General features: G+C 38.4%; 1 protein-coding gene and 1 long non-coding RNA gene across 3 annotated transcripts in view; one reads left to right on the forward strand and one right to left on the reverse strand.

The window, feature by feature from the left end:
• VSNL1 (visinin like 1) overlaps positions 1 to 8,404 on the reverse strand; it is a 96,490-nt gene extending 88,086 nt beyond the window's left edge. The window contains exon 1 of one of the 2 annotated variants that reach the window (XM_017649891.3): positions 8,196 to 8,404. The gene's annotated coding sequence lies outside the window, so the exon portion shown is untranslated. Of the gene's footprint in view, positions 1 to 7,543; positions 7,845 to 8,195 lie in introns of those variants that run through there. The other variant, XM_017649890.3, reaches the window with a different exon arrangement.
• Positions 8,405 to 8,602: 198 nt separating this feature from the next.
• On the forward strand, positions 8,603 to 20,696 carry LOC140844390 (uncharacterized). The gene is made up of 3 exons (XR_012122630.1): positions 8,603 to 9,334; positions 10,311 to 10,505; positions 19,363 to 20,696. It is a non-coding gene; the product is annotated as an uncharacterized lncRNA (long non-coding RNA).
• Positions 20,697 to 21,311: the final 615 nt, after the last annotated feature.

Genomic DNA, 21,311 nt, shown 5'->3' on the forward strand with positions numbered 1-21,311 from the left:
ATACTTGAAATTCCCTAGTAAACTGGGCAGGAAATAGAGGCAGAAGGAAAAGGGGGTAAAAAAGAAGAGGTGAAAGACAGTAAGGCCATTTTGGATTTGTGCTGTATGTGTGCATGGGGGTGTATGTATGTGTGTGTCTGTGTGTGTGTACGGGCTGGAAACAAGTTTTCAGTTCCGCAGGAAAGAGGAGTTGGGAGGTATATTTCCCTTATCATAAAAGCCCTGGGAGAAAGAATAAAAGAGTAAATCATATAAGAGTCCTCCCACAGATATGCATTGAAGTATTAGTCATGAAATTAGTTGGAACAATAAGGGAGGTGAGGGGAGAATATCAGAGAGAAATTCCTTTTTTGGAAGGTATTAAAGGATAGAACTATCATCATATAATATTTAAGCCAAAAGGCAGGGTTCTTAGAATGTTTTTATTGAAGTTCAGTCCCACTGGAGACTTGGGTGGGAGCCAAGGGCCACATTATTTAGCTGCAGGACGGCCCCCTCTCTGTGGGGTCTATGTTCCAAGACTCCCAGTGGATGCCTGAAACTGGTTATAGTACTGAATCCTCTGATTTACCCTGTTTTTTCCTACACATACATACCTTTGATAAAATTTAATTTATTTGGCAAAGACATTAACCATAACTAGTAATAGAATAGAATTATAATATACTGTAACAAAAATTATGTGACTGTGTCCTCTCTTTCTCAAAATTGCTTATTACGCTGGACTCACTCTGCTGGTGGTGATGTGAGATGATAAAATGCCTACGATTAGATGAAGGGATGTGAAGGATGCAGGCACTGTGACATAGCGTCAGGTTATTACCGATCTTCTGATGCTACAACAGGAGGAGGGTCAGCTGTTTCCAGCCCCTGACCCTTGGTAACCTAAACCATGAAAAGTGAAACCCTGGAGAAGGGAGCACTACTGTACATTCAAAAATAATTAATAGAGGCCATTAAAATGTGTCCAACAAACTTTAAAAGTCCTATTAGTTCCATATTCTGTTTTGCCAGTCACACACTGGTATTACATGGTGGGATGCTGATGGTAAAGTGGTTGTATAATGGAAAGGGGATTCACTTAAAGAATGAAGGAAATGTGAAATCTGAGGCATTCTGGAAATTCTTCTCTGGGTTCATACCACCTATTTCTTTTCACTTGATTTGCTGAATTGTATCTGTCTGTCTTCCTCCTTAAGCATAAATTCCTTAGAGGCTGGGATTGTACCTTATTTAATGTTGATTTCACAGTGACTACACAGTGCTTAGCACATTTACTCAATCCATATGTGTTTTACAAGGTAGGTTAAGCACTGTTAACTAACTGCTCTTAATAGTTCCTTATTCAGAGATTCAGCTGTGCATGAGATAACTGCAACTTACAGACTAAAGTGGCTTATGAACTACTGTTTCTGATGAAAGGAATGATAATGATAGCTATCATTTATTCTACATTTTCAATAATGAAACATTATGTTCTTTACATATGTAGTCTTCTATTTTCTTTTCAATAATTCTGTAAATTATTATTTTAAATGGAAACTGAGGCTGAGAGATTAAGCCACAATTCAAGGTCACAGACCTAGTTAACTGTGGAACTGGATATTTTTTCTAAGTGTATCTAGCTTGAAAACTCTTGTTTATATTTCTTCTCATAATTTTGAGCCAATTGAAACCTTACTGAGGGCTAAGGAGTTTTCTCATTGACAAACTAAAATGAGGAAAGAGTAAATGGATGGTTTTCATCTCACTCAGAGGAAGGAACACCTTTATAAACATTTAAAGGAAAAACTAACAATTTTGTATAGAATGTAAACTTATTTCATAATTTCATATTTTTCATAAAATTTTACACATGAGCAAGAAAGCAAACACCAAGCTCTTATGAATAAAAATAAAAAACACTTCAAGTTCTGGAATAAATGAAATTGATAGTCTTGCATTAGCTTATAACATCAAATGCCAAGAATTTGAACACACAGAAGTTGCTAATTGAAAGTCAGACTTATAAGCACTATTTGATACATTAAAAAGATTATATTAATAAGCCTGTCAACTTTATTGGATCATGCTTAATGGGCCTCCAATGGGATATTTCCCTCATAATTTGAGATTGGGTTTTAAGAAATTAGAAATAAACAAGCAAATCACAAATAGAAGTAATGCAAAATAGAAAACACCAGAGACTCCTGCAGCACCAGAGTCTACTATTTTAAGAAATCCTCAGCTGCCTAAGCATTCTAAAATATGAAACAACGGAAATAAGGTCTAGTTGTTTGCATTAGAAAAAATTCACCCAGACTCCAAAGCACATTTAACATGTTAATGATTTGCAAAAAATCTATTTATATTCAGCTCCTCAAAAGTTCATAGACTTTCAGAGCCTAAGAGATAAAACAAAAGAGAAAAAATATATGTAAGTGACAGATTTCTGTTTTCAGAAAAGTCCCTATAAAAGCAAAAGAAAAATTGGATTCATTCTGTACATCTATAACTTCAAGTAAATTTAACTGATTTTTTAACACTTTGCCTTTTATGAGCAATACTTCATAAAAATGCAATTTTTTAATTAAGAGAGCCCTAATTTCTATAAAAAGTTCAGCAATTATTGCATTAGACATATTGAACTTATAGGGCACTTGGTGAATGAGTACTCCAAGTCTTAATTGTAATTTAGAACAAAAGGGAATAAATTGTTCACCTAAAAATAATTCAACAAATGGTTAGAAATGTAGTGCATTGTTTTTTAAAAAAAGTAAACAGCTGGTGGTTTCACAGCAGGTCATCTGGGTTAGAACTGCAGTGAAGTAAAGCAGTGGAGAAATCCACAGAAAGCATGAGAATCATAACAAATTAGCTGCCGACTTGCATGCTTTAAGTTAGCTGATAAGGGTATATAGAACATCGCTTTAATGTAGTTACAGGCACCTTATTATTAAAGTGTCAAACCTCTTTGAGGATTCTTTAGTAATTTGCTATTTCATTTCTGTTTAATTCATGAAGTAGTTCCTAAAGCACCCCCAAGATCCCCATTTGAGAAATTCTCAATGAATCAGGCTACTCAAACTATTTTGATTCACTTAAGAGAGCACAAGTTATCTTTAGAAACAAACTGTAAATAAGAAATGCAGTGTTGTGGTCCCTTCACAGTGTGAACATGTTAAAATAATTCCATAGCTCAAGAGAATCATGATCTAAATAATGGTAAATGTAGCCACCACAGTCTAGGTTCAAATTCCCTCTTTGACTTATTAATAGCAATTCTTGTAAATAGTAAAAATAATTTATACTTTTACTTATTAAGAGTTTAAAGGGAGGATACTTATGTAAGTGAATTGAAAAGCATTCAAAGGTATTAATATAGTACTTTCATATCTTTACTGAAAATAAATTATAGAATAATCTTTGGTCTAACTGCTCTTTTTAGTACAGAAATTTAAAGCATATGCATTTTAGTATAAATGTGCATATGCTTTTGTATAAATGATTTAATTTCTTTATATACTTAACAAGGAACATGCAACTTATTCTTATTAGAACAAATATTTAATAGACAAATATTATAGAGTACTCTAAAATATTATACAGGTATTGTGGAAATATAAAAGGTTATTAAAATCATTACCCTTTGGAACTATACTTTCATATTGCAGATATGTCTTTAAGAGAAAAATGTTCCTTAATATACTGTACCTTTTATGTATTGGGAGATGGATTAGGTAATTTATATGGGTGCCATCCAGCACATATACTCTATTAATTATGTGAATTAACCACTGGGATAGTAGAAATATCAATTATTTATTAATTTATATTAGTAATGTATGATACTTTAGGAAAATTAATATATTTGTATCTACTAAATGTAACTAAGATGGATTGTCAATTTCAACCATATTGAAACCAAATGTGATCCTTTCTGTAAGAAGAATCTTATTTTCCCAAATTATCACTAATTTTAGGAGCATAGCAATCACTCAATGCAAAGAAAAAGACCAATAGGATGACATTAAAACATACTGCTCTTGTGAATTAGGAAAACACTCATTGGTATTGATGTTATACTGTCATTCTAGGAAACTCCCCAGGAAGATCCTCAGCAATGTTTGGAAGGCATATCTATATGCAACCCCAGTCAAAAACCTATGGCTTGCTGAGGATGACATTTCCAATCATGGTATACTAATGCAGAATGAGATTCACAGCATAACACATCAAAGCAGGGCGCTTAGCAGCTACAATTTTCTGAATTCTGCATGGGCTACTTAGTGTTCAGAATAGCCTGGACACGACTGTTTCAGAATGGGGATAGCAAGACCAGGTGACATCTGACCCAAGGGCATTTATTAGGTGAAGAAGACCCTATCCAAGACAGACCTCATTCCAATTCAGTGAAGTTTACCATGAGGGGAAGGGTTAAATTAAATTTTAAATTGGTGAATATGTTAAGAAACTCACCACCTTGCTTCCTCAGCTTCTTCAATAGCTTCCAAGGGTATTTAGCTAAGCCTTCAAATAAGAAACTCAGACTCTTATCTTCCTCAAGCCTCTCCTAATGCCTCAGCCTTTTCAGGTAAGAATTCCTGGCATTTCCCCAAAGTGGACATTTGTGGTGTAGTACTTATCTTTCTGAAGGCCTGAGAAATCAATTTTTTTGGAGAAGGAATAAGAAGGCCTGGAGCTTTACTGTATAAGCATTCAGGGAATTTTTATGGAAGAAAGGGAGAAAATGAGGGAGAAATACAGAAAGCAAGTAAGAAAGGAAAAGGAAAGGAGGAAAGAGAAAAAGGTCCAATTAGGCCAGTATTACTGCCTGCTTTGCCGTCCCTGTCCAGCAAGACAGAGAAGGAAGCCGTGCAAGAAAAAATGTGCAAGTGCTTTAAAAGCTCTAAGGGCTTAAAATGCTGTACTGCCTGCCTCCCCCCACTTAGCGCCCCCTTTAGGTTGAATCACTGAAGCCTCATTCCTTCAGTCCCCAACCCCCTTTCTCTGTGGGTAGCTTCATCGGGAGGATTTCTATGAAGGTTGGAGACTGGTAGGCATCTTGGATGTGGGTTCTGCCTTCTAGGAGCCAGAAGAGAGCTGGCAGAGCCCACTGTGTGTTTACACTGCGTCTTCCTCACTCCACTAGGTCCCAGTCCCTGCAGCTGCAGCTGTTTGGGAAGAGGTAAGACAGTAGGAGTGAGGATGGTGCCAGTAGTGTCTCTAAAGGCTGGATTTCCTGAGGAATTAGAACAGGATGAGGATGGAGATGGGCCTAGGCAGTCCTCAGACAGGAGCTGAAGATTCTGACAGACTCATCAGTTCTTTCAAAAATCTCCAAGGATTCAAAATTTGACTGAGATGCAGAAAAGGCGAGGAGGGCCAGATCTAACAGCCAATGAGGTGGGTATATTAGAGGTGAGAAGCAATGGAAAAGAGAGACACCTTACAAGGCAGAGAAGGGCTATGGAGTAAAAAGAAACCCTTGGGACTCTCTTAAAAGATGTGCTGGGAAGTAGTATTATAATTGAAGGCTTCTGAGGATGCTAAAAGTGTAGACAGCAGGGAACATTTCCACTCATCATCATGTTTTAATTGTTTATTTCATAGACTAGAAGTTGATTGACTTTTCCCTAGTTCCAAGACCCTGGGACTCAGTTTTCTCATCTGTAAAACAAAAAGTTTGCAGTAGATACTTTAGAAGGTCTCTGCTAGCTAACATGACCCTGCATAACCATCAGCCTATGAGCGCTAACGCCTTTGAGTTTCAGTACCAGATTTCCCTTTCCTCCCCCACTTCCCATTTGTCAATGCAGGGCAACACCTGCACCATTCATGGAGCTGATTCCAACTCTTAGTGATGACAAGAATATGGCTCAGTTAGGACAAATGACTGGTCCTTCTGCCCTGGAGTAAGGAAGGGAGGAATAGCAAAGGCAGTATGATTTCATTTTGGGTTTCCAAGGAGAGGGTGTTCTCGAATTTTCCATTTCAAATTTCATCCATTTAAATAAATTATAATTCCTTTGAGGGGTTCCAACTACTTGACTGACTAAAGGGCCAAAGAACACTATAATGATCTGCCCTATGTGGGTGAAAACTGATTTCATTTCAGCCCAGAAACTGGATCTGCTTTTCCCAAGGAAATCCAGCACACGCTGGCCATGCTCTTCTCCTGTCTGCCAGCCTCATGCCATTCTACCAACCTGCTTCCGTGCAGCATTTTCTGGGGTTATTAAACATGCAAGCTTAATCAGAGTGCACTCATGAATGAGGTGCTCAACCGTGCAGGACCGCACCTGCCCCACCACACACACAGGGAGGCAGTTCAGATGGTCCTGAGGATAAAACATGTTTTCACAAGACTTTCATTTTTAATCTGTCTCAACCTGAAATCCTTTAAAAATGTTTAGGTTAATATGTAGAAATACAACTCTCTTGCTGCTCTTGTTTTCAAGTGGGATGTGACACACAGTATACACTTGTGTTTTCTACACCCACTATTATTTCCATTTCATTTTAGTCTCCAAAATATGGTCAGGAGGACAACTCTAGAAAAATGGATTCCCACTCTCGAATCTCACAGGGCACTGATCCATGCAGTGCGGAGAACTCGCAGGGAGCATCGCAGTTTCCTCCCTCCCCTATCACCAGTGCCCCTGATTTCCACAGGGGGTTTGACCTTGCAAAGACCCTTCTTCAGTTTCTGGGCAAGGGACAATCCATTTTAACTCAAAACACAAAACGACCTTTTCTCCCTCAAAGAAACACTACCAAATGTAACACATCTGGGTATACATTTCTCACCCCTACATTCCAGAATGCGAACACGGGATGTGAAGGCAGGTAACTAGTTTAAGTCTGACAGATCCCATTCACAGACTCTGTCTCAGACTGTTCAGAATAGATGGGTGACTATGCGGTTGAACATTTTTTCTTTTTCTGCCCATTCACCATAGTGATGAAAAATCAAAAACGAAAAATTATCTACTCATTTCTAAATACTTAGAAATGTGCTTATTTTGCGCGTAGCTCCGTGGTTCTGAACACTAACATCCCGCCTGGAAACCAACCCTGATTGCCACACCATCTTGCTCACTCAATTTCACTTAGAAACACCTTCGCTGCTCTTCCACGGTGAGAAAAATGGTGCACCAACCGCCTGGCTGACAGGTTGGTACTTGACTGTCACCGCTCAATAGTTTTATCAGCAACCGGAAAACTTCACAACTGGCCAATTTGCTACTTATATCTGTGTAAGGAAATCCGCCTATTTATAGACTAAAATTTAAAAAACACCGCTGCTTCACCTTTCTTAAATGGAGCCCAAGTCAATCCCCCAAACACGCCGCATATAAACACTCCCCCTTCCCCCACCCCCATTATTTCAAAAAGTACCCCGTGGACGAACAACACATTCCGATCGCCAGCATTAACCAAAGCAATTGTCACCATGCATTTAGAGGCATTTATGCAAAGCAAAGTATGTGACAATAGCTAAAGCATCTCCCAGACAATTGGCTGCACTACACATGCAACGAAGGTTGTATTTTCCACTTACAGTCAGAGCGCTGCGCACGGTCACTTAACGAAAATGATAAAACTCAACAGTTCAGTTAAATATATATGTACGTAATTCGGACAAACGGTTAAGCTGCGTCTGCGTGCGGTTCTCTGGCGCTCTTATTTTCTCTGGAGCTCTAGGCTGCTTAAATCCCTTTTGGATCGCGCCTTGCAAGCCCAGCCACCGCCGCAACAATCTCGGGTAAATCTCTACTGCAGATTGGGAATCCCATAGAAAACCTAGGGTCCCTGGAACTGGATGCGCAGGCGCGCGAGCCGCCGCCTCCCCAGGCACCCCCTTCCTTTTCACCTCCTCCCTCCTCCTCCAACTCCGCAGCCCCAGCTTGGAGAGCTCGGGAACCAGTGACCAAAAGCCGCCCGGCATTTGCGCATGCTCAGATGGAGGGGCTCGGAGTTTCCGCGGGTGGATTCCAGGTCTCCAGATTTTAGCGGAAACTCAAAAGGAAAGTAGATAGGAAAAGGCAGCCTGGCCACCCGTGCTGCTTGCACCTGGACGGGTTCTAAGAAGAGCGAGTCGGGCTCACCACGGCCAGCGGTTACCAAGTCTGGTGATGAAAGGCTGAGGGCAGAGATGGGACACGTGGAGCCTGCATTTCCCGCCGCTCTCAGCCCTAGAGGGCCCTGCTCACCCTTTGTCAGGCTGCAAAGTGAAGGCGAAAACTGCAGAAATCCTTTTCTCAGGAGGAAGCGGTCTCAGCAAGCTGTGAGCACGTCTGCCGGGCTCACTGTGAAAAAGCCCTGAATGGTGGGCACTTGGCGTGGGCCATTTCCTCTGAGGCTCTGAGGCTGGGAGTACTGGCCGCCCGGGCCTTCCAGTACCCCAGGTCCGGGACGGCCCTGGTCTAGCGCGGTTGGACAAACGTGTGTTGAAGGGAGCTGGGTCGGAGGCTTCTTGCTCTGTGTGTGTGACCTTGCGCAAATCACGATAACCATCAACAAACATTTCATAAGTGCCTCTGTATGCGCTTAATGTTTACTGAATACGCTTTGGGTAGGATGAGGATTGGGGAAGTGAAGGGGCGGGGATAAACCACTCTTGCAATCCAGGGTTGGTGGCTTGGACCAAGTGATTTATAAAGCCCCCTTTTGTGTCCTTGAAGGCCGCACACGTTTGCTAGCCCTCTCCCGCTCTTCACTGTCCTGCCAAAGCCTAGAAGACTTGGCAAGGAGTAGTGCACGGTGTTTGGTCGTTTCCCTACCAGGAAAGCAGGGAGAATTCCCAGTTGCTCCCAACCTGATCGGTTTCCTCAAGGGTTTGTACATTCATTCATACAACAATTTTGCATTGTCCGCCCACTTACTGTTAGGCACTACTGTTCCTATGCTTTGGGGATAAACGTAGTGAACAAAACCCCTCGAGGTTTAAATTCAGGTGGCAGTTTATTTTCAAGGGTGTGAAGTTCTGGGGGTGCACTGAAGATCAATGCTTACTTGAAGTAGAGAGTTTTACCATTTGCAAAGCGCCTTCACACACCGTAACAGTTCAGGGAAGCTGTAGGGTTAACCTCTGTATTCTGAGGACACCGAAAGCACCTCCTGACAAATCTCCCTTGCCCTGGGAGAGCTGCTCCTAGCTGCTAGGTGGCCGAGGCGGGGCGGGGAGCTCACGCTTGGGGTAACTGGAGTCTACTTAAGCGAAGGCTACGAGAAACTCCACCAGAGAAGTACCCGGCGGTGACGCCTAAGGCGCAGCTTCACGCCAAACCGGCCCGCCCGAAGCCCAGGAACGCGCTTCCCGATAGGCCAGTCGCCTGGGGAAAGAGACGAGGTGAGGGGTGCGAGAGCGCTCTCGGGACTCCCCAGGCACTGCTCGCTGGGGTCCGCTCCCCGCGGGGCTCTGCGCCTGAATGCTGGTGACCGCGGAAACCCGGAATGCGGAGCTGTGCGGAGCTGGACGCTCGGCTCGGGCGGCCCTGCCGCAGCCGAGCACGTTCCAAGTCTGGCTGCGCGAGCCCTGCGCTCCCGGGCCGCAGTGCGCACTGCGCAGCCGGGCTAACCAGGCCAGTTTCGTCTGTTTCTTCGGCTGAGGTGGGGGCAGAAGTCAGTTCTGCCCAAGTCACTTTGGTTGCCTATGGAGACAGCCTCCAAAGCTTTCAAAGTAATTTTCCGTGTTTTGTCGATTACCCCCTCTTAAAGCATTTTGCGCTGGGCTCTCTGGTTCCTCTCTCAAGAACGGTTTCCGCACTACCATCTGCATCACCCAAGGGGTCATAAAGCCATTTCTGCCTGGAAGACGCGTACCTAGTGATTGCGCCTTGGAGGTCTCTTTCGTGGCAATGTTTTGTTTTAACTAACTTACTTCCAACTTGAGTTTGGGAAAAAATGAACACATACTTTAAAACGTGTTTTATTGTGGCGATATTTGACTTGGATACATGTGCTTCTGTAAAGCAGTCTTGTCTAATGGGGAAGGCTGTTTTGTTTAAGTTCTGTTTGTACTGAAACGTTGTTTGGCATCCTTAATATCTTCATTTTTTATCTCCAGCTACTAATGCAGCTTTATCTTCTTAAGTTCTAATATTATGTTTCTTAAAAAATTTTTTTTTGAGGTGTCTTCTAGTCGAGTTTTATATGAAGCATGAAGTCACAGGAGGCAAGCTTATTTTAAAAGACACCAAAGGAATGTTACCGTTTAAATTATGGAAAAGCACTTCCACTTTTAAGATGGTAGAGTGAAGTTTAAAAGAGGAATGTGGTAGGGGGACTAAAACATAAATGAGCCCTCTCTTTCTTTCCTTATTCAGGCATTTGCACAAGTCACTGGTGGTCACCAAGGAGCAGAGGTGCACTGCTCTGCTAGGCACACTGGGACATTGCACCGTGTTGAGTGAAGAACGCCATCAGCTGTAGCAGTTGTCCCATTACTTAAAGCCCAGTCCGCAACAATGCGGACCGACGGTACTGTCAGCTTTCCCACTCTGGAGATTTTTGGGGCTGGGGTAAGTTTAGAAAAGGGATGAGGAGGGGAGGAAGGTGCCATGGTGGAGCGGGGGAGAGGTGTGTTTTCCTGGAGTACCTGGTAGAGTCCTCAGTTGCCCAGAGGCAACTGAGGAGCCATTTTCCTTTCCTCAGCTGCAAATTGTATTATTTTCTGAAACGAACTATTTCTACCTCACTCCTTCCAAGATTCAAACAAACAAAACAAAACAAAAAATGACTTTTTAAGTATACACAACTTCATTTAATACCTCAATCCACTTTAATGGTGGCATGGACAAGTTGTAAACTGAGAATGACAATAAAAGCGCAAAATGCCAATAGTGTAACAGGTCTAAGCTTGTAGTCCTGTGAGCTCACAATTTAATATTAGGTATCTTGTGTACAAAGTAGAACTAAGAATGGTGGAATGTAAGGCATGGGGACTCTCTTGCCAATATGTTTCAGCTCTGGACAAGTTCACTATGGATTCAATGAGACCAAAGAAATGAGAGTAGAACATGCTTGGGGTGAAAGGGTTATACCCAACTTTATTTCCATGGTAGCCAGTCAATCATTAGAATCCCGTCCATTCAGAGCGTGTCTACCTGCAGCAAGCCAGCCTCTGCCTCTGGGCCGCTCTACCCCTGCAGCCACCTCAGCCTCTGTCCTTGGCCCTGCCACCGCTCCAGCCTCTTCTCTGCTCCCCTGCAGCCTTGTAGCTGTGCCACCGTGTTGCCCAGAGCACTGGGCGGAGCCCTTTATATACAGTCCATAACAACGTATTGCTCACACAGGTGTAGTGAGCTAGCCAGTCAGGGCCAGGTGAGAATCCTGGCCACAGGAACCTTCACTTTACCCACAGGGACATTTAGGAAATTAGAAGAAAAATTAAGTGTTTGAAAGTCAACATTAGAAAATGAAAAGAGGAATTGGAAAAATGGATTTATATTCATTTAAATTCACACAGAATAATGCTAGTAATTTTCTTATATGGGTAAAGTGTCTTTATTTTAAAAAACAAAGGGTATTAACCCTTATAGAGGAGATACATTATGTAAGATAATTATGTTTGTCTTGAATTTTTTAATCCCATTTAAAAAAATACATGGAGAGACTAACAAACTATAATAACTTCCTATAAAGTCAAACAGGAAGTTGTCATTGTGGAGAATAAGACTGTGCAGCAGTTTTTCTGACACATGAAGTGTTTCATTGTATATGTTTGTATTCCTTCTACATGATTTTCTAAAGTAAATGGAAAAATGCAAGGCCATGAAGGAATGATTCCCATGCAATTAAGTGGGAGAGTTCTATGCCTTTATATACATACGTGGGATTAAAAAGTTCTAGTTTGAATGGATTTCATTGGTCAGTTCTCCCAGTCCACCCCTGATTTATCTCTGTAATTCATGATCAAATCTAAATTGAGTTTGAAACCTCACTCTTAGTTGTGCCACCAGTTTCCCTTAAAATTTGAAGAAGTCACAATAAAAGTTTCATAAGTCCTTGCCAAGTGAATTATTGTGAAGGCTTTGAGTTTCCTGGTAGTTTCTTGGGGCCTTAGAAATGGTCATAGCAAATGCAGGGGGTCTACGGCCTTAAGAATAGAAGATGCTTTATTCTTTTCTCTCTTCCACATTTGGGCCTAACCTATGGATTCCTAGCAGTGCTCTTAAGTTGGAAATGTTCACCATTTTTGTTACTGACAACACAAAAGAATGGATGATAATAGAACTGGACTATATATCACCCCTATTTCTTTTCTTCAATGATTTTTAAGTAGTTCTTTATGCTAGGCTGTACTCTTTTTTAATTGTGTGAATAGCCACTGCAGATATAATCATGGATTTCATATTCTGGTACGTCTGTACTTTGGAGGGGAAACTTCTGATCTTGAAGGGTTTTCAAAAGCCTTTCTTGCCTAAAGCAGATCTTGTGGACTTGTTTCTTCCTTCAATCTCCATTTTCTTTAATATTGCTCATTTCCATTTTTAATGAATCTCTGAAACTTAACAGAGAATCTTAGCATAAAATTTAAGGCAAAATAAAAATAAATTCTACACCCTCTCTGAGGCAATCAACAAAAACAAAAGATTTCCTTAATTGGGTTTGTATTTTCACCTATTTCATGAAGGAAACAAATAGGGGGCCCCTGCATTTTTTAGTGTTCTTATCATATTCCCCTTTTAAAGTTCATTTTACCATCCTAAGGAGGTTCAAGAAGAGAATGATGACCATTGAAAATCTTTGATTTTTTTCAGAATGTAGTTTTGGGAGGATGGAGTGCACTGATTTTTAAAAAGATTTAAAAAAAAAAAGAGCTTGAGTAACTAATGGTGGTGTTTTATAGTGGAATCAGGTTAAATTCTTTTAAGTCTCATTCATTATTTATTTAGCAGATACCTATTGAGCACCTGCTTTGTGCCAGGCAGTGTGCTAAGCACTTTATATGCAGTATGCCATTTCACATTAAACAACCCTGACTATGTATGAGAGAGGTACTAGTATAACCCATTTTACAGATGAGGAGGAAACTGAAGCAATGTATGTGTTAGTATTATCTCCAGATGCGTTCTTCAGTTAGCTTCAATTTCTCCTTCTTCACCCCCTTATAATTAATGTTATGATTCATCCTCTATAAATTACTGCTTTTTTATCCACCTAATATAGCTATGCAAGATAAACGTTGTGAATACTGTGATCACATCATTTCTCTTCAGTAGTCTCCCATTTCCTTTGAGAAAGCTAAGCCCTCAGTCATACATTCAGAATCTCCCCCCCATGTGGTAGACTGCTACATGTCTGCCTTAACCACCAAGCATCTGTTTTTGTGGGGTGTTGCAGAGAAGGAAGGAAAGAAGCCCACAACGAAGTGTACCTTTCCCAGCACTCTGCATTGCCATCTCCTGCCTAAAGGAGAAAAGAAACAGAAGACTCCCTGATTTTTTTGCTGTTCTAACAAAATTTCTTCTTGAAGTTTATTTTACCATCCTAAAGTGGGAGTGTTTGAGAATGAATGACCATTGATGATCTTAAATCCAGACATTTCTCTTTTCCAATTCCCTATTTACAGCTCCCTGAAGAACATCTTCATGTGAATTTCTTACAGATACCTCAGACTCAACTTGTACAAAATAATTATCGCCTCTGTCCCTCCACCTCCTCCCACCTGTGCTCTCTAGGACTTCGAAGGTGCCAGCTCTCAACCTAGTCCTCTAAATCAGAACCTTGGATATCACCTTCCTCCATCTCTCTCATTCCCCATCAAACCATTACATCAGTCCTATGAATTCCATTTCCTGAATATCTCTCGAATTTGTCCTTTACTGCTACTGGATTAGCTCAGCCTTTCATCTCACTCCTGGACTTGCTCTTTTTCATTCTCTTAACTATCGCAAAGACTCAAACAAAATCACATCTCTCCCTTGAATAAAACCATTAAGTGGTTTCTCACTTTAAACAATAAAAATAAAAATTTCTTAACAGCACTCAAGATCCTTCATTTTTTGGCTTTGGCTTACTCCTCCAGCCCAATCTCCTACCACATCTTTTGGTGTCCTTTGCACTATCACACTGTGAGCTGTACTTTTACTTCTCTGTGCTTTTGCATATGCTCTTTCTTTCTTCTTGGGAAATCCTTTTTTCCTGTGCTTGGGAGATTTCTATTAATCCCTCAAGTTCAGCTGAAATATTATCTCCTAACAGAAGAATCTTTCCCTTCTTAGCACATAGCAGACAGTTTATGGGATTGTTGTGAAGATTAACTGAGATCGTGTATATGATAATATTTTATATGATATGAAGCTCTAATTAAACATAAGATACTGAAAAATGGCAATTTGTCTATTAATTATTAAGTCAAGGCTTTATGTTGTCTGCTTTTCATTCCAAAAGACAAAATGAATGTATTACATTGGTTAGGAACAAAACTCTTGAACTGTTTTGACTAATGTGTGGCCTTTGACTGAATTTAGAGTTCCTAACTCTGATATAAAGAAATTTTGTAACATTTCTGTATGAGTGTCTTCCACCTTCATTGAATTGTTTTGCAAATAATCCACATTTGGCGTACTCAAAATCACTCATAAACTAACTGATTTTTGGTTCCTTTATTCTATTGTTCTTTGTTTTTCTAGACATTATGCATTAATTGTAAGCATAAAACTATGATAAAATATCCTGTATTTTATAGCTCTTAAAAGATTTTACAATTCTTGTATTGTTTGATCCCTAGATACCATTATCCTCATTTTACATATGAGATTATCTCCTTAAAAAGGGCAAATTATAATGCTTTCTAAAGTTACGTGGCTTTAATGTGGTGGAACTAGATGCAACTCAGCAATCTTTTTTTTTTTCAGCAACTATTCTCTGATACTGACAAAATGCTCCACTTATTTTCCATCTTTCTCAGTTTCAGATTCTTGTTTGGCATGACAAGAACATGCAGTAGTAGTTTATAATCTAGGAAGAAAGTAAGTTACTGTTGTTTTGACTTCTAGAGTTAAAAAACAAAAATTTTAACTTTTTAAAGTTAAAATGCCTCACTTTGTTTTCCACAATTTAGAAAACCAGAGTACATTAAGAACACAAAGAAAAAGTGCGTTGAGCATCCATTAGCTGTCCATAGTATAATCCCATAGAACTTTTTACATTAAAGCTATAAACTATGTGTTTATTAAAGCACTTATTACTTTTACATTTTCCCCAAATCTCAGAGCCATCAAGGAATCTACCTTTATTCAAATTGCTTGAAATATAACAAAGACAGAAATATTTTAATTAGTTGATTATCTGTAGCAGAATTTCTGAGTCCCCACTGATAATTAGTGATTGAGACGTAGTTTGCTTTATTAGTTTAGACTGATAGAGTAAATTTAGAGGCAGAGATTCAAGTTATGTACAAGCCAAAGAGTATCAGGTATTAGCAGCAACCAGAAAAAGCTAGAATCAAGGAAGGCATAGAGCAGATTCTTCCTCTGAGCCTCAGAAAGAACCAACCCTTGTGAAACCTTGATTTCAGGCTTCTGGCCTCCAGAACTGTGGGAGAATAAATTGTTGTTTTAAGCCACCCATCCTACCCACCCTATGATATCTTGTTGCAGAAGTCCTAGGAAATTAACACAGAGGATTATTATATGCTTTTAAGTACAGCATTGTGCAATTAGGTTCACAGTAAACAATATTCTAGCAATGAGATAATAGAAAGATAAAGGGTTTTTTTTCCCAAAAAATAGACATACTTTTTTTTGTGTGTGAAAATCACTGGACTTTGATTTAAGAGACATGGATTCAAGAATGAACTCTGCTATTTATTAGATGTGGTATTGGAAAAATCCTTAACCTCTCTTCATGACTTAATTTCATTTATAAATGGAGAAAGATTAAAACTCTACCTAAAAGAAGGACTCTATAGTTCAACAATTCAAGATATTGAACACCCACAAAATTCTGGGTGGAAGTTAATTGTGCTAATTTGCATCTAAGATGATACTGAGCCAGTGTCTTCCAAGTGAAAACTGAATTAAATTCATAGTTTTGGTTTTGAGTTCATTTAAAATAATTTCCTAGGAGACCTTTCATGTTGCTCATGAAAATCAGATTAGATACATTGATCACAGTACTCCTGCTAGAAGTAATACAAATTCAGTTTAAGATTTCCCAGGCTAGTTTATAGATCTTACAATAAAATTGAGTATTAATAACATTGTAATGTTGAACAGTATTTTGAAGTTAGAATTACATAACACTTTGCCAATACAATTTTTTAAATAGACTTTATTTTTTAGAGAAATTATAGGTTCATAGTACATATAATGTTTTCAGAAACATTTGTTGACCATAGGCCTTGATAGATTCTGGTTATACAAACTGTAGTGTCATATTAGAAGTTCAAACATGTTGATTATGGATTGGATGAAAAATAAGAGTAAATAATAGGTTAATAGTATTGCATCTTTAATATATTGTAGGCCCATGATATCCATGAGAGATATGTCCTAATACCTTCCTGATTCCCAATATACGGATATCATTCTAGGATTAAAAAAGCATTATAATTTGGTCTTTCAAAGGAGTTAATAATCCATTTATAGAGTATTGAGACAATAAATATGAACAGCAAAGCTATATTGGTCTGCAGATACTGGGTAATCAGTTGACTAGACTTACTAATTTAGTTATCAATTACAAGCACCAGCTTCATAGTTGTATAAGATTCACATTTGTGCTTTAGCAAAATGATGTATTACTGTCATTATAACCTTCAGGGTCATTCACAAATAGATACGACCCAAAGATTAAATCTATAGAGGTCATATTCTATTAAAATCCTGTCACCTGGAAATGTTAAAATTTCTATACATCACTGTACTACTTGAAAAATAAGTAATTGAGACATGAGATCATGGTCATTTTGAAAGCAATTTGAATCCAATGGATTAGGAAAGTTTTGAGAAAACTAAAATTCATTCTTTGGTCTTTATGAATTCCCATGCATTTCTAAAAATAGATCTTTATAAATACTTCTAAATACATTGAAGCTCTTTCTTCTTAGGAGCTAATAAATCTATTAATCTAAGAGAATGGACTATTAATGCTACTATTTATGCTTGTCTTCTTTCTATCCCAAAAGCTGTGTGAACAATTTTCCACTTCGGTCCAGAGGAAATAATTCAGTAACCTACTCTATTTATGTCTTTAGAAACTACCAGTGTTCATCTGAAGAGTCTGTATCTCTTGAGCAGCTGTTGAAATAACCTGTAGGGTCACTTTAAAACTAAAAAACCCTTATCCACAAACATGAAAACAGTTAAGATATGATGTCCCTACTGCTGTCAAGTTAGTGTGCTTTTCATTTCCTTCTCTGATTCTTTCTTTCCTCTTTTTCGCCCCTCCCGTAGAAAGAATCACATTGCTTCTTGGTGGTGCATTTTATTCAGATAGTATGAATGAGTGGAGAGACACCAAAGGCAAATCTCCTCGGATCTATGACAAAATCTTTTTCCTTCAGAGAGAAGAAAATTATACCCTTTTCTGGTTACGGTGATGCTTTTCTATAGGGTAAACTGGGGCTGGGGCAAATAATAGACTGTGACAGTGATTTCTGACAATACCTTAAGGCTGAATTTAGAGTAGAATAGAATCTTTTGGCAAAAGCAGGACAAAAATCTTATCAGAGATCTCCTGACTCACTAATTTGTATCCCCAAATGAGGACTTTTACAATGGATTAGCACTTTTCCATCAAAGAGTCAGATTATAGTGCAGTGCTGAATTTGGATAACTGTAACGTTTCCTACTTATTCTTCAAGGTCTTGTTCAACCATGAAGACTTCCCTGATTATCTTTTCCAGAATGATATTTCCTTCTTTGCATTTTCTAGTAGACTGCAGATGAATGAAATAATCAATGAAATATGACAAAACATATAGTTTTCCTTTTAGATCTTAATAACTCACTCTATTGTAAGCCTAATTAGCACAGAAACTATGTGCTTTCTTTGTACCACTCAAAATGCCTAGCTCCTGATTCATAGTAGAGCTCAGTAGTTACTTAGTTGATTTATTTCCTCCTTCTCTTTAGTTTTCATTCTCAGTTATTTATTTTTCTGTGATTTTACTATCTAGTAGAATTAAAATTCAGTTGGAAATTCTGGTAATTGGGAAAATTATTTTTATGACTTAATAAATTTGATCACTGCTGTACTGTCATGGGGGTAAGCAATCAGCAATGATTCCAAGGTTTCGAGCCTAGATGATTAGGAAAATAGAGATGCCATTAAGGGAAGAGTTAAGTGGAAAGGTTGTCCTTGCTTGAGAGTATATCATGAGGATAAAGGTATAATTTAATAAATAAATTTGTTTCATAATTGGTATAGTAGGTGACACATAATTTCCTGTTTACAGAGCCCCAAACAATGAAAAACAGTTGTTCTTATACTGATTTTAAAGAGAGAATTTGACATTTTCCAGCAGGTGTTTATATTTATTATTATTCAATATAGGTTTTTACTAGATATGGTGGAATATATTATAAAACTATTTAAATAAAAAGTGACTTCATGTTTAAGTTAATTTCTATGAATACCATGTTCATAGAAAGAAGAAATCAGATTTGATTTATGAAAGAAATAAGAAATTAGACTTGACAAAAGGGAGTTTCTAGGTTTATTTGACTGGGCAACAGTTTTTACAATTGCCATTAGACACTGGAACTGAATCATCTTTTGGCAGTCAGAGTAATCATTTGCAAGCCAAAAAATATGTTTATATTCTTCCTTATATAGTTCTCTTCTTTTTTTTTCTTTTTAGTAATGAAAAATGAAAGTTATGCTAGACTTCATTCTTTTTCTTTGTTTATTTGGTAACTTCTTTGGACCTTTTCAAGGTCTTTGCAAAAGTTTAAATAGTTTTTCCTTTTATACTTTCTAAGGGAAATGTCATATATTTTTATATTTTGAGAGTGATTGTCTATATGCAGGTAACACTGAAATCCATGTGCTGTTGACTTAAAGATTCTTTGCCACTCGCTCTAATTTTTGTGGAAGTAATTCCAAAATAAGAATACTGAAGCTTACCATATTAAACAATAAGTATCTTCAAAGAATTAAGGCTTAAAAGCATTTTGATGATTACATATCCTGGTAAAAATTCTTTCAGCTTACAGTGCAGTCAAAATAAGACTGCATTAAATATCCTTAATTTTGATCATTTAAAGGGTGTCAGATGATCAGCTATGGAAGTACATTTTTCTGATAATATTCCTTTCTCTTAAAAATAAAAAAGCAGTTCCTGTGTAGTGATCTCCAATAAGTTCTTCACAATGGTATAAAGGGCATATCAAAGTGTGGGCAAAGGGTTTGTTTGTGTTTATACAGAGGATCAAAGCCTAATTTGGCTACCCAGAAAACAAATTAAGATACGATACAAAGAAGAACTTCCAACATCAGCACTCTCTGGAAGAGTCATTCCAGAAGATGATCATCAAAAAACTTCAACAAAGATCCTGGTCCTGCTGCAGTTGTAGCTGCATTCATCCCACCGGTTCCTGGACTTGCCATTGGAATGAAAAAGGAGATATCTAAGCTGGCCTGTGCATACAGTAAAACAACAAATTTGACTGGATCTATACTGTGGGAACTCAACCGAGAATTAGGAGAAGTGCAAGTTGCAGCGCTCCAAAATCTTGCGACTACAGACTATCTACTGTTAAAAGAACATATGGGTTATGAACATTTCCCAGGAATGTGTTGTTTTAATTTGTCTGATTTTTCCCAAACTATTCAAATTCAGTTAGACAATATCCATCATATCATTGATAAGTTTTCACAAATGCTAGGGTGCCTAACTGGTTTTCTTGGTTTCACTGGATATGGCTGGTAATTGTAGGTCTGCTTTGGTTATGTAGCTGTATTCCTATTATGTTAATGTTGCACGCAATTTAATTAGTAATTTAAAACCTATACACGCTTATGTTACACTACAAGAAGATATGTCAAAGAAATAATCAATCTTCCCATGTTTTCTTCCACCTGCTACTTCTATAGCTCTTCTTCTTCCTTCATAATCACAACCACTAAGTAGAATTCGTGCCTTATATCAAAATTACCGAGTATCATAATTCTTCCAAGTGGTAAAGATGCCTCAAGACAAATGCTGGGCATAGAAGCCACAGGGCATAAATCTGCAAAGAAGTAAAAAGCTAACCTTTTCAAACAATATTGCTTCTCTCTCACTTACCAACTTTACATTTCCCTGTATGGCCCCGGATGATGACTGGTTAACCAGAGACGGGTAAGATTCCTCAAGGGAGGAACAACCTAAGACAGGCACAGTCACAGGGGGGCCATCAGGTGAGAAATTGGGGATCAACAGAGGTGAGGCTTAAAACCTCACCCCCCTGTTTTGAGAGAAATCTTGTGTATCCGTGGATGTTTTGTTGCCCTTGTCTAGCTTGGATTAATACTTAGTCTATAGGCACACACCTGATCATCTACATTTGCCCTCTTATAGCACTAAACTATGTTTTCTACCTTTATCTTGCATCTACCTACACTTCAGCATTTTATTAAAAAAAAAATAATAATAATAATAATAAGGGAGAAATGTGGGATTCACATATAAATAAAGTATAAAAATCAAACAAATAATCATAATTGACCTGATTGTTTATAGTTCATTGTTTTCGTGATCAAAACCGAAAGTTTCTGTGATGACTGCCCTTGCACTGTTCACCATGTAAGAACTTATTCACTATGTAAGAACTTGTTTACCATGTAAAAACTTGTTCGTTATGCTTCAGAAGATTGGAGACTGTTGAGAATTAGGCTTGGGGTTGATTAATGATTGTGCATTGAGTCCCCTATACAGAATTTTATTGTTGTTAACAACCATATGATCAATAAATATGAGAGATGCCCTCTCAAAAAAAAAAATCTGTTACCTTTGTCTTAGCTGGAGTAGAATTCAGTTTTTACAGGAGTTTCTCTCCCCTACCGCAGTTGTCTGAATAAAATCGGTCTTGCCACCTTTAAAAAAAATCAGACTGCATTAAAGCAGGGATCATACTTTGAAATCATGTTTTAAAACCAAGCCAATCATGCTGGTAAAAAAAGATGAGGTTTAATTTCCATTGAGAGTTAAGATGTTTCTATGCCCACACATGTCATTGATAGTACATATAAATAGCACAGTGCATAAATTATATTGTTTTGTTTGTTACCATGTATAGTTAGAACACAGTAACAGCAGCAAGACGTTTCTGGGAATACACAGTTCTGGTATTTATGTCTTTCACAAACATGCCAACACATTTTAATAAACATGG

The sequence above is a fragment of the Manis javanica genome, chromosome 1, assembly GCF_040802235.1.
Source record: "Manis javanica isolate MJ-LG chromosome 1, MJ_LKY, whole genome shotgun sequence".
NCBI lineage: Eukaryota > Metazoa > Chordata > Mammalia > Pholidota > Manidae > Manis > Manis javanica.